The 16,653-nt window shown below is 40.0% G+C and overlaps 1 protein-coding gene across 1 annotated transcript in view; it reads left to right on the plus strand.

The window, feature by feature from the left end:
- SGCD (sarcoglycan delta) overlaps nucleotides 1–16,653 on the plus strand; it is a 413,743-nt gene that overhangs the window by 143,148 nt on the left and 253,942 nt on the right. The gene's annotated exons all lie outside the window — the stretch shown is intronic.

Genomic DNA, 16,653 nt, shown 5'->3' on the forward strand with positions numbered 1-16,653 from the left:
AGTGCTTTCATGGAAAAGCTTTTCTTTCATTTCTGGTGGTTCTGGAGTCATTTACCTAACTCTTCCCACAGTCACTTCAGGACGAGGCAAGGCAGAGAAAATGTATGGCAAATTAAGAGTTTGATTAAGAGTTAACCTTCCTGGGCCAGGCAGGACCTGCGTCTGGGATCTCACTAGCTGTGTGGGCTTACATGAAGAACTTCAGATGCTCCAAGATTTGGTTTCCTCCTATTTGGAAGAGGGGCTGCTGAGGAGTATAAGTCTTATGATGTAGGCAGGGCTGATTTCCTTCCAGTCAGTGTGGTGCCCATGATACTTTTGGAGCCCCACAATAATATTTTAATTTCTTTTAAAATGAGAAGAAAAAATGAAATTTAAAGCCAAAGAAGATATTTTAATATGTAATATGTTTATGTTCATAACAATGCAGTCATCAAATATAATTTTGAATGCTTTTTATGAAAAAAAGGGCAACAAAGGCAAAAGTGCCTGGGATGCCACAAAGTCACAATGGGCCCTAGTGTATATAAACCACTTAGCACGGTGACTGGCACTGGCAAGCATGTTGGGGGTTGGCACACGTTTTCTGCCTAGAAATCTATTAGGCAGATAATAAACGTTTTAAGTTTTGCAGACCAAGGTGGTCTCTGTTTTTCTGTAACTACTCGAATCTGCTACTATAGTGTGAAAGCACTCATAGATAACATATATACCAATGGGCATGGCTATACTCCAGTAAAACTTTATTTACAACAGGCAGCAGGCTGGATTCGGTTCCTAGGCCTTAGTTTACTGACTCCTGACTTAAACTAATAATTAGTGCTATTATTGAAATGAATTTTTATTTTATGCATTGACTTTTCCATAAACCATCCCTTAGAGAATGTGAACAAGAGGGAGAAGAGATAAGTGATAGCCTTTGGGGTATTCCAGATAGCCAAATAGAAGAACCCCTTAAAGTCTCAGTTATTCAGGATTCATCTCATGAGAACAGGTCATCACATTTTTCTGCACTGTACCAAAGAAATAAGTCAAGCATGAGATAACAAAATGCTGTAGTCACACCTCGATGTTCTCAGAGACCACCGTGTAAGGAAAAATGAAACACCCATAAAGCAAACAGTCTCTATTGAGGATGAACATGTATACTTATACAAATCCGTAAACAAATTGCACATGGCAACGTACCTAGTTATGCTCTGCAACCCTCCGTTGAAATTTGAAGCTGTAGAAGGTCTCTCCCTGTGATTCCTGGGCCCAATCGTGCAGTTGCCTAAAGACAGAGGATATTTAATTATTATGTAGGGGGAGCAAAAAGATCTTCCCAAAGACTAAGCCTCAGCTCAGTACAAAGAACTGTGAGCCCCTGAAGAGATGGGCATGACCCCATGCATTAAAGGTCTGAACGTGACTGGAGAGGAAAGCCCTATTCACAGTCTCCTGAAGCCAGAACTTTAGTTCTCTTTAACTTTGGCCTAGGAAACAAATAGCTAAATTGGTTGGCTGTGTATATAAAATAGTGGCTCCTAGAAGTAAGAGGAAAGAGAAAGATACAGCCTGTAGTGTTACAGAATGCCAGTTCCTGTGCCCAACGCACAATGAGGCCAAACAAACTGAAACGTCAGAGTTTGGAGCAGAGAAAGGTTTATTGCAGGGCCATGCAAGGAGACGGGTGGCTTCTGCCCAAAAAACCCCGAAACCTCCAAAGGGTTTTGGCAAAGCACTTTTAAAGTCAAGGTGAAGGAGGGACGTGGTTGGTCGTTGCAGACTTTTTGGCATAGGAATCCTTTGTTCTTACAGCTGTCCACATAGGTTAGGTCATGATGTTCCTGTAAACCTCCAACAAGACAAGTGTTATTCTCTGTTCTGCAACTTTTTATCTCTATATGCATGGACTCGTAAAGGTCAGAGCCCGAGAATAGGCTCTCCTGTATATTTCAGGCTATAGGCAACATTCTTTTCCAGAAGGTGCAGAGCCAGCATGACTAAGCACAGGCAACAAAGCGCAAAGGTTAAAGCAAAAGGAACAGATCTAATATGGAATCAGATTTGCTCTTCCCTATTAGTAGAAGTCAATTTGGACTCAAATCCAGAATCTGCTACTTATTTACTCTATGGTGTTAGGAAGGTTGTTTTCATTTAAATCTCAGTTTTTGTGATGATCAAAGTAGGGTTAAAAATACTTATTTATACACTGTGCATGGCAACTGAGAGGATTAACTGAGATTTTACATGTAAAGATCCTATATCATTGATAAACATGAAATAGGTGCTCAATGAATGGTTTACATTTTAATTCCTGTTAGAAGTAGGAATAATCACTCCTGGGAATAATGGCAGCAGAAAAGGGAGGGCCTAGAAAGCGTAGGCGCTAAAACTTTGGGCTCTAGAATTTAAAACTTCCCTCTGTTCAATCGTTAGCTGTATTATATTGCACATTTTTCTGATCTTGAGTTTCCTCTTCTGAAAAATGGGCATAAATAGAATATACTTCCTGAGGCTGTTGGGAATATTAAATATGGTAATGCATATGAAGCTTGGCATACTGCCTAGCATAGGGCAAAATGCTGGCATATTGTGGAGGTTTATCCCCTTCCTCCTCATCACCATCATTATTGCTTAGTATGAGGCATGTGTTTTGGGGGTCCTCTTAGACATATGGTGACCTATAAGAGCACATGAATCTTCTTAAAACTGTGTGTACCAGAGCTTGTTTCTTCGTTTTTATTTTTTGTCCATATGTGCATTTTTCTGGGGTAAAGGTTCATAGCTTTTCTTCGCTTCTCAGAGGGATCCACAACCCAAATGGCTTTACAAGCCACGTCGTTAGACAAACAGTCCATATGCTTTGAGGACATCTTTTGTAGCCTGAATTATAATTGCTTATGATGATAATCCAAGTTATCAAGAACTTGTCCCCTTAAATTAGCGTACCATATTTAAGGAGATAGCCAAAACTGTATGGTAATATATTTTAGTGAGATTTCCAGATACTAAAGAATTGATTTTCACATGAAAGGATGAAATTAAAGATGTGAGTTTCAATACTTGGGAAAATCAATATATGTGAAATAACTTATTGCTTAATGATTTTGGGTAGTGATCACCCAGTTATGGTAAAAAAAAAAAAAAAAAAAAAGAACATGCAGTAGCTAATATGTATTTACCATTTTGCAGGTAATTTTCTAAAGAGTAACTTATGTGTATTATGCCATTTAGTCCTCTCCATAACCCCAGGATAATTCATAATTATGCCTGGTTTCTTAATTGGTTCAGTCCTTTCACGGGTTGGTATCAAGTGACACCTAGACATTCTTTTGGTGGGGACTGAAAGCAGTCGCAAAAACAGAAATGATTCTATTAGCTATTGCTAGTAATGAGCACTTGACTCACTTGCTGTAAGGAGAGATGCTGTGAGTGCCAGCTCTGTAGAAAAACACATTCAGAGAAGTACGGACATGGCAGTTCAAGCGGAGGTCTCTAAAGCCGCTAGTTCTGGAGTCTCCCAAGTTCATATTGGTTTAATAAATTCAGAAAATATGCTGGTTATAAAGAGAGGCATATTTTCTGAAGTAATCAGCTTTTACCAGGGAGTTTCCTATAAATTACATACAGTACTTCCAAGCCAGGCTAGGGAGCTGAGAGCCTATGGAAAAGAAATTGGTGTATATGGGGAAATAGCCTCTTGCTGGATGTGAACAAGCTGTCTCCAAATTCAAATTCATTTATTTCTTGAGCACCTTGTAAGAAAGAGAAAATACGAAAATACTTGTATGTTCACCATGAACTTCTCAGCTCACTTCTGGGATATTATTTGAAAAGAATATTAAAATAGAAGATTTATTCCACAGGCTATGTCTCTAATTAACTGAATGATTACTATACAACTCATAAAGTGACTGATGTTTTGAGGGTTTTTTCTATCATTTCTTTTGCTCTGAATTTTCTCAAAAAGACGTTTTTGCCAAGTTACAAATTTGTATCATATCAAAACATTTGAACATGAATCAACATAGAATATCTCAAAACAATCATAATAAGGATTAATTTGATTCAAATTGTGTTCATCTGTAGCAATGTTAAATGTTGCATTAGAGTTTTTTACTCTAGTGTAAGAAGCAACAGTTTACCTTACTTAAGGAAATGTTTGAAGGATATTGGGTAAATTACTAAATTAAAAGAAAAGCTTAACAACTTAAGTCTACAGAAATGCAGGAGCTAGATTATTTCTGGGGAGCTCAGTAAAAAAACCCTAAACCTTATTTTCTGGATACTGAATCTGAAGAGCTCAGCTCTTCAAATTTAAATTCCTCAAAGAGGGAATTAATTGGGTGATATTAAGTGGGTGACTTCTTGCCCATTGTTAAGGTATGAGTATCAGTATGATAGACAAACACAGTAGGACCTGCATGGGGTGAAAGAGAGACTATTCTTTAGAAGAGAGAGATTTTAAAAGACATAATTAAATAGAGATATACCATATTCATGGACTGGAAAACTCAATATTATTGTAATGCCATTTCTCCATTTCTCCTCAAGTTGATCTGTGGTTTTAATGCAGTCACAATCAAAATGACAGAGGCTTTTTTTGTGTTTGTTTATAGAAACTGACACATTTTTTTTGAAATTTACATGAAAATGCAAAGGAGTAAGAATAGCCAAGACAATCTTGAAAAAGAAAAAAGTTGAAGAGCTCATATTAACTAATTTAAAATAAAACTACAGAATCAAGACAGTATAATGTTAGCAAAACAATTGAAAAATTGAATGATAGTACAGAATAGAAAATCCAAAAATTGACTCAATCGTATATAGTCAACACATATACAGTCAATTGATTTTTTTTAACATCTTTATTGGAGTATAATTGTTTTACAATGGTGTGTTAATTTCTGCTTTATAACAAAGTGAATCAGTTATACATATACATATGTTCCCATATCTCTTCCCTCTTGCATCTCCCTCCCTCCCACCCTCGCTATCCCACCCCTCTAGGTGGTCACAAAGCACAGAGCTGATCTCCCTGTGCTATGCGGTTGCTTCCCACTAGCTATCTATTTTACGTTTGGTAGTGTATATATGTCCATGCCACTCTCTCACTTTGTCACATCTTACCCTTCCCCCTCCCCATATCCTCAACTCCATTCTCTAGTAGGTCTGTGTCTTTATTCCTGTCTTGCCACTAGGTTCTTCATGACCTTTTTTTTTTTTTCCTTAGATTCCATATATATGTGTTAGCATACTGTATTTGTTTTTCTCTTTCTGACTTAGTTCACTCTGTATGACAGACTCTAGGTCCATCCACCTCACTACAAATAACTCCATTTTGTTTCTTTTTATGGCTGAGTAATATTCCATTGTATATATGTGCCACATCTTCTTTATCCATGCATCTGATGATGGACATTTAGGTTGCTTCCATGTCCTGGCTATTGTAAATAGAGCTGCAATGAACATTTTGGTACATGACTCTTTTTGAATTATGGTTTTCTCAGGGTATATGCCCAGTAGTGGGATTGCTGGGTCATATGGTAGTTCTATTTTTAGTTTTTTAAGAAACCTCCATACTGTTCTCCATAGTGGCTGTATCAATTTACATTCCCACCAACAGTGCAAGAGGGTTCCCTTCCCTTTTATCCACACCCTCTCCAGGTGTGGATAAAACAATATATTGTTTCTAGATTTTTTGATGATGGCCATTCCAGTCAATTGATTTTTGACAAGGGTGTCAAGGCAATGTGATTGGAGAAAAGAACGTTTTTTCTACAACTGGTACTGAAAAAACAAACTTATTTTTTTAAAAAAGGAACTTCAGTCCCTACCTTGTAGTACACACAAAATTAATTTGAAATGGATCATAGACTAAAAATTAAAAGCTAAAACTGTTAAACTTCTAGAAGAAAACATACAAGATTATCTTCATGAGTTTGGGATAGGTAAAGATTTCTTAGGACATAAAAAGTACCCAACATACAACAGTAAATGATTAATTGGACTTCATCAAAATAAAAACTTCCACCTATCAGAAGACACCATTAAGAAAATGAAAGAGCAAGCGTGAGACTTAGATAAAATATTTTCAATACATTTATTTTAGAAAGGGTTTATATCAATAATATATAAAGAATGGCTACAGTTAACAATAAAAGACAACTCAATAAAAAATAGGTAAAAGACTTAACTAAACGTTGCACAAAAGAAAGTTTATGAATAGCCAATAAACACATGGAAAGGTCCTTAACATCATTAGTCACTAGGGATATCCAAATTAGAACACCAATGAGATAGTATTCCACACATCCTAGATGGCTAAAATTAAAAGATTGACTACACCGTTTGTTAAGAGTATGCAGTAAGTAGAATTATCACATGGTGCTGAGAATGTAAATATCACAACCACATAGCAGAATTGTTTTGTATTTTCCTATAAAGTTAAATATATACGTACTCTATACCCAGAAATTCTGCTTCTAAGTAGCTAAGAGAAATTAAAATACATGTTCACAAGGTGCTTTTAAAATAATATTTATAGCAGCTTTTTCATAATAACTGAAAAACAGAAATAATCAAATATTCATCAACAAAAGAATGGATTTATTGTTGTATATCTATATACTCAGTAATTAAAAAAAAATTACCGAACTTCTGACAAACATAACAATGCAGATGACTCTAAAAAAATATTATGTTGAGTGTAAGAAACCAGACACAAAATAGTATATAATGGATGATTCCATTTATAAGAATTTTAAGAACAGGCAAAACTAATATATGTGATAGAAATCAGAACATTGTTTGTCTGTAGGATGTAGGAATTGACTGAAAGTTAAACCTGGGGACTTTGGGAGTGAGAGTTTTCACTGAGATGGTAGCTTCATGAGTCTGTATGTCTGTCAAAATGTGTTAAATTACAAATTTATAATCTCTGCATTTCACTGTATATGAGTGTTCTTGTAATAAAAAAAGAAAAGAAAATGTATGGTAGGATTCAAATAAAGTCATCTAATATCATGAACTTAGCTTACACAGTGCCTAAATTGGATAATTCCAACTAGGAAGACCCAACTAAGATCTCATTGAAGATTTGAGTGACTGTTTCTGCCATTTCCTCCCCTTACCAGAAACTTTGCAGCACTTATTAGCACCTTTACTTAAAGTTTTTGTTTGTTTGTTTGTTTTTGGGTTTTTACAGTTTTTTTCTATCCAAATAATGGTAAATTCCTTGGGAGTATCGTCTACATCGGTGCTTCTCAAACTTTAATATGCACAGGAATTACCCAGGGTCTTTATTAAATTACAGATTTTCAGGCGTTATCTTGCAGATACTCATTAGAATTGGCCTTGAGCTGAGGAATCTGTTTTTTTTTTTTAACATCTTTATTGGAGTATAATTGCTTTACAATGGTGTGTTAGTTTCTGCTTTATAACAAAGTGAATCAGTTATACATATACATATGTTCCCATATCTCTTCCCTCTTGCATCTCCCTCCCTCCCACCCTCCCTATCCCACCCCTCTAGGTGGTCACAAAGCACAGAGCTGATCTCCCTGTGCTATGCGGTTGCTTCCCACTGGCTATTTTACGTTTGGTAGTGTATATATGTATTTTTAAGTAGCATTCCAGGTGACGGTCTGCTGACCACCTTGTAAGAAACACTGATCTATATCACATTTGAACCATTTCTGTCATATCCACAAGGCTTTGAGTGCTATGTGCTAAGAAATAAGCTGTTTAATAAAAAAACTAGATGAGTTTGAATCTCTCGGACACCAATTTTCAACTGTGGCTAGATGTTTTTTGTTGTTTTTTGTATTAGAAACTTCATACACATTCTAGGAACAACCCCAGATTTTTCCCAGCTCCTTCAGTTTTCAGATGTGAAAACTGAGGCCCAGAGAGCAACAGTGACTTTCCCAAGGTCTTTTAGCTAGCGAGAGCTACGTGGAGGCTGGAACTCACATCTCCTGACTCCTAATCTAACTCAGTTCTCCCTATCACACCATGGTTTTGTCAAGATCAGAAAGTGCACTGGTTCTCACATGGGGGTGATTTTGTCCCCCAAGGGATATTTGGCAATGTCCAAATATATTTTTGGTCATCTCAATTAGGGGAGGGATGGGGGAGCGGTATGTGGTAGCTATTTAAGTGGGTTGAGGCCTGGGATGCTGCCAGACACCCTACAGAGTACAGGACACAGCACAGCCCCGGCCACCAAGAACTGTCAGGCCCCAAATGTCCGCAGTACAAGGTGGAAAAACTGTGTGCTAGTTACTGTGGAATTCAGTGGTCCCAGATAACTCTTCTTGGAAATGTTTCAGCCTCGTGCAAGCACCATGTGTCAGGATCTCCCTCAAACACTCTGGAGGCTGCCCTGTGTGCTTTTGTGCTCATCCTGGCTCTAAACCTGAGGCCTGGCTGCAGACACTCCTTTCCTCTAGGCATCTTGGACGGACTCAGCGCTGCCATGGCAGCGTGTGTCATTTCTTTGACACAGCATTTGCCAGCAGCCAGCCGGGAAGTCCTGAACTTGGGCCACCCCAGCCCTGCCAGCAGCTCTCTGGTGAGGCGGGAGCTGCTCCAACTGGTCACAGAAAGAGCAGCCAGCTGGGTTTGAAAGGAAACATTTAGTTTGGGTCCTGATGGAAGCAGAAACCAGTTTAGAGATGTACCCTCTCCAATTTGAGATTTTTAAAAGGAAAATTGGGGTAACGGCTAGGAAGGGAACCTCATAACTCAGGATATAAGGAAGGAGGGGTGCTCAGTGTGTGCCCAGAGTCCATTTGGCCTAGTTGTGCTGTGCTGTTAGGGTAGCATTAACTTGATATACACACACTGGGTCTCAGGGGTTCAGCACTTCCAAACTATTTGACCTCAGGACTTTACTAAACTGCTCCAAGTCTTAGTTTCCCCGGCTACAAAATACTGATAATAATAGTGCTGATACTAGAGAGTTGTTATAAAGATGAAACAAGCTAATGCATGTAGAGAAAGACTGTAGTGTAGTGATTGGTATGCAGTAAGTGCTAAATAGATGATAGCTATTAGCTATGATTGTCCCACACCATTAACTTGCAGAATGTGCCAGGTTCCACCTGCCTCTGAGAATACAGCAAGCCCCCTTCTTCCTTTTTACCCCAATAATGTATTGGGCACAGTTTCTCTATGCCTTAATTACTGCAAGCTAGCCTCTCTTCACAGTATCCCCATCAGTTATCCATCCACAAACAGTTCCCTCCCTTGTCACCACAAATCAGCCTTTCAACTGCAGCCACTGTTGCCCCGACTGTATTCCTTCTTGACTGAGCTGACTTCCCTGGCCCACAACCCCATTCGGAGGTGTCCCTCCTGTGTCATGGCATGTCTTCAGCATGATGGTGGGGTATGAGCTCTCCCAAGGCTGGTGGTATCGGAAGAGGTCAGAGCACATCTGGGATCCACACGGAAGAGGAAGAAAAATCTCTTTGCTGCTCTGTGCCTTCTTTTTTTTTACTTATGGGCCACAAAGCAGTCCATATCTTATTTAGAAATCTGTTCTGACTAGTTCTATCACCTTATTCCTCTAACCCGTCTCTCCAAAAGGACTTCAATCCATCCAAAAGATAGGAGGAGACAAGATACTCTATGACTCCCATTTTCTCCCAGTCCCTCCCCAAGCCAACACTTTTAGCAAGTCCTGCTGTAACAAAGCAAACAGTCCCCACAATAGCAAGAGCTGCAAACAACTCCTGAAGGCCTCTGCAAGAGTGTATATTTCTTTGGCAGCTTCAGGCACCCGACTCAGTATGTCAGTTATGAGGAGACCTGTTTGAATCCTAGAGGATTGGGTTGGGGGCGTAGAAAGAGGAGCCATGAAGCACTTGGTGGAGGAAGTGGCCAAACATGAGAAAGGCAGAAAGAAGGAGAAAAGAAAGATGTGCAGAAGGGGTAGCACATTTCTTGGAGTAGGATGCACTGGGGCTTGAAGGTGAAAATCCCCAGGGATCTGAGTGAGAGTGAGAAAGCAGAGAGGCAATCCATTTGCTTTGTTGTGATTTGCCCTGCCTGAAGGCAGCAGTCAGCTGTGGCCTCTTCCTCATCACTGATGCCAGAGAAGGCTTGGCTAGCCCAGGTCTCCATGTGATTTATCGGCAAACCAGTCCAGGAACTGGATCACTTCCAAGTAGTCCCCTGTGAGGCTGGTTCTTGAACTTGGGGTACAGGAAGACGGCACAGGATTTGCAGGGATATGCAGGTCTGCCTATCTGTTGGCACCTTCCAGTTACATTTCTGTGGTTTGCATTTTAACACAGTAAAAACGGTTTTGAATTCATCTTTGAAAAATTCATAAAATCCATACAATAGTGAAAAGAAAGCATTCCAGATGTGAACTAGGTGTGCATAGCCAAAGTGGAAGCAGAATAAAGGTGATAGAAGAGCTGAGAAAGGCAGTGATTAGAAGAGGTAAACAATGCAGTAATCATTGTTTCTTACCCCTAACATCCAGAAAAACTAAATTCTGGTGTAATCATTATACTCAAACATGGCCATAAGGAGAGTTAAAGTTTAAAACTTTTAAAGAGAGGCGGTTGGAATTAATTTTGAGATCAGGGCATAAAAGAACCATATCTTAAACTGGAAAAAAAAAAAAAAAGAAAAATGCCTTCCAGAAAATAGGGCATAGTATAATGCTTCTGTGGCTAAATGTTGTAAATGGGGGAATTGGAACGCAGTGAATAGGAAATCCTCAACTTCTTCAGCAGGATTGTTGTAGGGCAAAATTGTCACCGTAGGGAGGAACCCATCCTGGCAGCTTCATATAACGATGACTCTGGGAATCCCAATCAAGTACTGTCTGATAGGTAAACTAAATCCTTTTGTTTTAAAAATATACATCCAGGCCAGTTGGTGTCACCAATCTAAGTAACAGCTTTGTCTCAAAATAGATCTTAGTACTGTGATCTCAGCAGGGATTTCGTTTTTTAGAGAAAGATATTTTATGGGACTACAAGAAGGTTTTTTGGAACTTCCAATATCCTTGAACTGCAAGCAACAGCAATTTTAGACATTGAGTGTTAATTCAGTGAACTTAAGAAGAAAAAAAAAGCAATAGAAAAAAAAGAAAAGAAACCCATACGATTGTCGGTGCTAAATGAGCTGAAAAGTAGTTTGAGAGAGTGTGTTGGACTCAATTCTTTCTATATTCTGTTTTTACTTTTAAGGAATCCTTCAGTACTGTTGAGCCCCATTGAGTAGAATGCGGCATTTATTTAATATGTATATGTTTTTGTGTTATACTGTGGTGGAGCCAGTACATTGAACAAAGCAAGTGAGACGCATAAGATGCTATCAAACAGCAAGGTTATTCTCCCAAATGCAATATAACCCATTAGAACCCACTCAGTATACCCAGTGTTTCCCCTGACCTTGGATGAATGTAGGGCAGACCCCATGGCTTTTCTGGTCACTCTCAGATAATGAGTCATCTGGACAAATCAAGTTACAAAAACAATCTCATTTCAGTAATTCCAGGGAAAAGAGGGAAGAGGAGAGAAGAGTCTTCCTTGACCAGTACTATTTTTGTTGGTGCCAGTGCTCTCTGCAGTTGGCCTGTGTTATGGGGACTTTATCTCAGGAGGACTTTGTAGGGATCTCTCACTAGCTGTTGCCTTGATACTGACAACTGCCTCTTCCTGGCTGATGGCCATGATTTTCTAAATGTGTGTTTTTCGATTTTTGTATTTGTCTGTTTGGCATCCATTTGTCACAGAACCAATGATATTAACTATAGTTTCTTATTTTCTCTATTCTTGATGGTCTGGCATTTGGGGGCCTTACAGACCCAGGAAGAGCCTGTCCCTCCCAAGGCTATTTACAGACCCGTGAACAACCCAAAAGTTAGGGGCACCAACCCCTGTACAGTTGAACATCTACATATAACTCTGGTCAGCCCTCCCTACCCATGGTTTCTGCCTCTGCAGACTCAACAATGGTGACTCATGTAGTACTGTAGTATGTATTTATTGAAAAAAAAAAAAGCCACATATAAGTGGACTGGTGCGGTTGCAGTTCAAACCCGTGTTGTTCAAGGATCAACTGTAATTTATAATTATAACAACAACTTGCCTAGGAGCACAACTTTCACATGCAATCCCAAGGCTATAGTCCCTACCACCTCCTTATCTGACTCTTACACACCAGTTCAGTATTCCCCCTGCCCGAAAGCATCCCAGAGTCAGGTACCAGACAAACTGAGGCCACCCCTATAACCCAAAGCCCACTGGAATTATGCAAATAGCCAATCCTAAACTGTTTACTCTGCTTTACCTTGCCTTTCCTGGGGAAAACCCAATAAAGTCTCTGGCCTAGGCTACCCCCTCACTCCTGCTTTTTTCCCTAGCCAAACCTGGTGCTTCTCCATGTTGCCCTGCATGGTGTGGCAGGCCCCCTTCTCTCAGGAAATAAAAGGAAAAATTTCTTCTTTCAGTGGCATTGGCCTTTGGTGTCATCACTCAGTCACCTCCAAAGATTAAGCAACTTTGCAGCAATTTGGGTACACATTTTAGAGCACATAGTATTTCACAATTTGAAAAAGCTTTTTTTGGAAAGTGGTTCTGACTACATAATACCTGGACTCAGGATTTTACAGGATGCAGTTTTAAAATATTTAAGAGCAACCAAAAAATGTGAATATATAGCCATAGACACTTCATCTAAATTTTCTTTTAATGAACGGAACTAATAGTAATGGGGGTAAAATGGGAAGTGAAAATTTACCTTTAAATCACATATTTTCTATGTCATTAGCTGCATAATGCAGTATTTCTCAAAGACTGTTCTCTGGAATTATCATTTCTGTAGACAGTTAACATATGGTAGAGAAAAAGATAGTATTTTAATCAAATGCTCTTGGAATCTCTGGATCAAACTGCCACCACCATCTCGAGAGTGTACAAAATAATAAAGAATAGGAAAAAGGGGGAACTACAGGGAATACTGGGAGAGGCAGCATGGATCAGTGGGGACTTGAGACTGGAGTCTAGGGTTCAAGTGTAAATGTTGCCCTTTACTAGCTCTGTGAACTTTGAGTGTTGAATAGCAATTTTAATCCTCACCTCAACCATCAAGTGGAAATAACTGTTTCTATAGTACCAGCTATGACTACTCCATGGCATATCAGATTTCTTTATTTTTGTTATACATCTTTCTTTAGTTTCTGAGTGGACCCTCACAGAGATTGATGAGCAATGTACGTATATGAGGAATTTGAGTGGACTCCCTTCCTCAAGCCAGGAGGTGGCTTCAGCCACAGGCCCTGAGGATGGTCACTAGTGATGTCAACCCTCTTCCAGCGAGGTCCTTATGAGATCAGGTAGCTGTGCAGGCAGCTCTGCTCCCTCACTGCTACTCTCAGCCACAGAAATTTTGTGGAAGCTCCCAAGACTACTGGGGTGAGCTTCAGTCCTGACAGGGATCTATATAGCCACCCACTGGAAACCTGTCCCCTGAGGTATCTGTGTTCAAGCCATTCACAGGAACTGCAGTCCTCCAACCACCTTCCGCATCTTGCTCAATCGCTCTCCACTTGCCATCCTTGGGAGCAAAGAGCTGCCACCTGTTAGTCCTTTCTGGTAATCCAGCCAGCTCCTCAATGATCTTTAGCCTGAGAGTCAAATCCCCACCCCCCCAATCAAGTGTTTTATTCGATCTTCTCAGTGTGGAGAGAGAGAGAGGGAAAAAAATTTAAATAATAAAATTTTACATTAAAAAAACAAATTTAAAGATTCTTCTTAAAAAATGCATGATGGAGCTAAGCAGCTATGTCCCTGTCAGGGTCTGCACTCTCTCCAGACCTCCACCTGTGGGTCCATTTCATTCATTAAATTCACCACCCAGCCTCTTTGGGCATTTGATTTGGGGACCCCTGCCTTTGACTTTAAAGCACTAAGACCTGAGGAGGGTACACTCCTTTTGCTTACATCCATTGTAGTATCTTACTCAAGCTCATAACTCCAAGAACCCCTACAACTCCCTTTTCACCCCAATACAATGGCGTAAAAATAGACAAGACAGAAAAGGCACTCAGAAACAGTCAGCCCTGGCTTTTCCAAAAGTCTTGGCATGGCTTCACTCCTCTTCCTTTGTCTAATTGTGTTCTTCTAGAGAAGGTGGAAGGCACAGTTCATGCAAACCACCCACTCGTAGGTCACTGACTGATATTATATTTAGTGCCAGAATCTGGTCTCTTGGTTTTCCCAATGCTCTCCATGAAGTAGTAACCTACTCTGACCCAAATATATGAAGTTGCCATAACTTTAAACCAAAGCAGACACCACCAGCTGCTGTTTTGATGAGTGTAGTGGCCTAGCAGAAGCCCCTGTGGGTGGAAGGGCCAGCCTTCCAGCTATCTTGCCTGATACTTCTTCTTTACCCACACTGGGATGGCTGAAGCAACAGCAAGACAAGTTACTGACACACATACTCTTGGTGGTCAGTAGGGAAGCACCATAAGAGTGCTTTCAACTGTACATAACACTCTGCCTGAATTAGAGAGAATGTACTTGACTGATAGGTAACAGAAAAATCCAGAGAAAGTAAGGCTTTGATTAAAATTTTGATTCCATTCTTCTGGGATTCCCTCAGTTTTGTGGTTCTCTTTAGTTGGCGTCTCCTCAAATGGTTTCACACATGATAGCAAAATGGAAGCAGCTGCTCCAGGCATCACATTTGCATACCACACATTTACAGCATAAAAGAGCTTCTCTCCCCTCCCCTACTTTGCTTAAAAACCCTGGGCTTCACTCTGATTGGACCAACTTATTTCTCAAGCCCAATATGAGCCAATCACTGTGCAAGGGGAATCAGATGACCCTGAGCAGTTTGAGTCGGTCAGAATCTTCCCTTGGAGCTGAGAGAGGAATCAGTTCTACTCAAACTGCATGGCTTCTACCAGGTAAGGTAGGTGGATCTTTACCATAACTTTTCTACTAGCTTATTTAGTTAATTAGATTGGACGGGAGAGAGAATGAAATCAACATTTTCTGAAACTGTACTCTCTCCCAGGAATAATGCTGGGTGCTTTACTCTCCTCGCAATTTCCACTACTGAAAATCAGTTGTGCTTTTTAGAAAATTCCGAAAGCTAAGTCTGAGAAGGTTAAGGAACTTGCTCAAGGTTTTAAGAAGCCCATTAGGTATTAACACTCAGATTTTATTGCCTTGAAAAGCCATACCTACAGAACACTGTGTATGTAAAATGTCACAATATTCCCTGAGAATTGGGTGAGAGGAATACCATCAAGTAATAGAAAGATAGCTTTAGGAGCTAATCCAGCCCTTCCACTAATAGTGTTATATGAGCATGGTTTTGAACATATCTCTAAATCTCTTTCAGCATTGGTTTTGTCATTTGACAAATCGAATACATCATAATAGAATGGCTTCCATAATGTTGGGGAGAAGATTAGGATAATGGATATAGTATCGAAGTAAAGGGAAGATCCATAACAAAAATAAGTATTTTTCTCTCACCTAGAATATTGGTGTTTGAAATTTCACTGTGAGGCCTTTATTCCTATAGCCTAAAGTTTCCTCCACTTAAAAAAATGTACACACTCTTAAATTCTGATGCATTAAGCTAAAGCCTCAATCTTTAAAACCTATAAGGACCGGCCAGTAACAAATGGATAAAGAGAGACAGGGATAGACTGTTAGTGGTCAGGGAACTATGATGATCTGAGCCTGGAGCCTCTGACCAGGTGAAAAGGAAAACGGCTACTCAGCTTTAGCCAATTGTAATCATTTAGGAATTGGAGCCTTTTTGCTAAATCTTAGGAGTTTTCAAGAGAAACCCACAATCTAAATGGCTTGGTTTTTGTTTTGTTTTATGTTTTATTTAAAACACTACCTGCATCCAGAAAACTACATCTGCTGTCTCCTAGTTTCAAACTTCTGCTATTATGTGTCTCTTGATCTACATGAGCCTGGGGTTTTCTTATCTACATCTGTCAAAAGAGGGAGATAATAATAGTACCTGCCTTCATGGGAATTTAGAGAAGAAGAAGAATGGAAATGTTTCTACAGTGAAGTTCAGATCCCTTCCAAAGGCAACTTATTAAAAAAGACTGCTAAAGAGGTGTATTTCATAAAAGCACCTGGGGGGAAGTGGCAAACCTGGGTGCAGAACCCAGGGTGGGGATCCAAGGTCAGCTTTCTCTAATCCCCTTGGTCTCTACTAGCAAGTCTGTGAAGAGGCCCTATGCTTCCTTTTGCCTCTTTAATCCCGACTTATCCCACATACCACCTGCTTGGGCCCCCTGCTGGGGCCACTGTGCCTGGTGACTCAGGAGGCACACAGCCCCCAGAGCAGGTCATCTGGTCCCAGGCCCCTGAAAGTAGAAACTTCCTCCTTTCCCACTGCCGTGCCTAGCCATCTGACCATTGAGGTTTTAATGAGATGCTGAATTGGGGAAATCATGGCTGCGGTGGCGGCTGAAATATCAGTCTCTGAGCCAAGACCCGATCCAAGGGATGGAGGTATTAGATTCCAGTACTGTGAGGTGAAAGAGATTGTGCAGGTCACCGCAGCCTGAATGATCACAGTGACTGGGGTTCTTGTTGGAAGTGTTCAGAAATTAAAATTCTGAAAGAAATGCCAAAGGTAGAAAAGGCTTAAATC

Source organism: Balaenoptera acutorostrata, chromosome 2, assembly GCF_949987535.1.
Source record: "Balaenoptera acutorostrata chromosome 2, mBalAcu1.1, whole genome shotgun sequence".
Lineage (NCBI taxonomy): Eukaryota > Metazoa > Chordata > Mammalia > Artiodactyla > Balaenopteridae > Balaenoptera > Balaenoptera acutorostrata.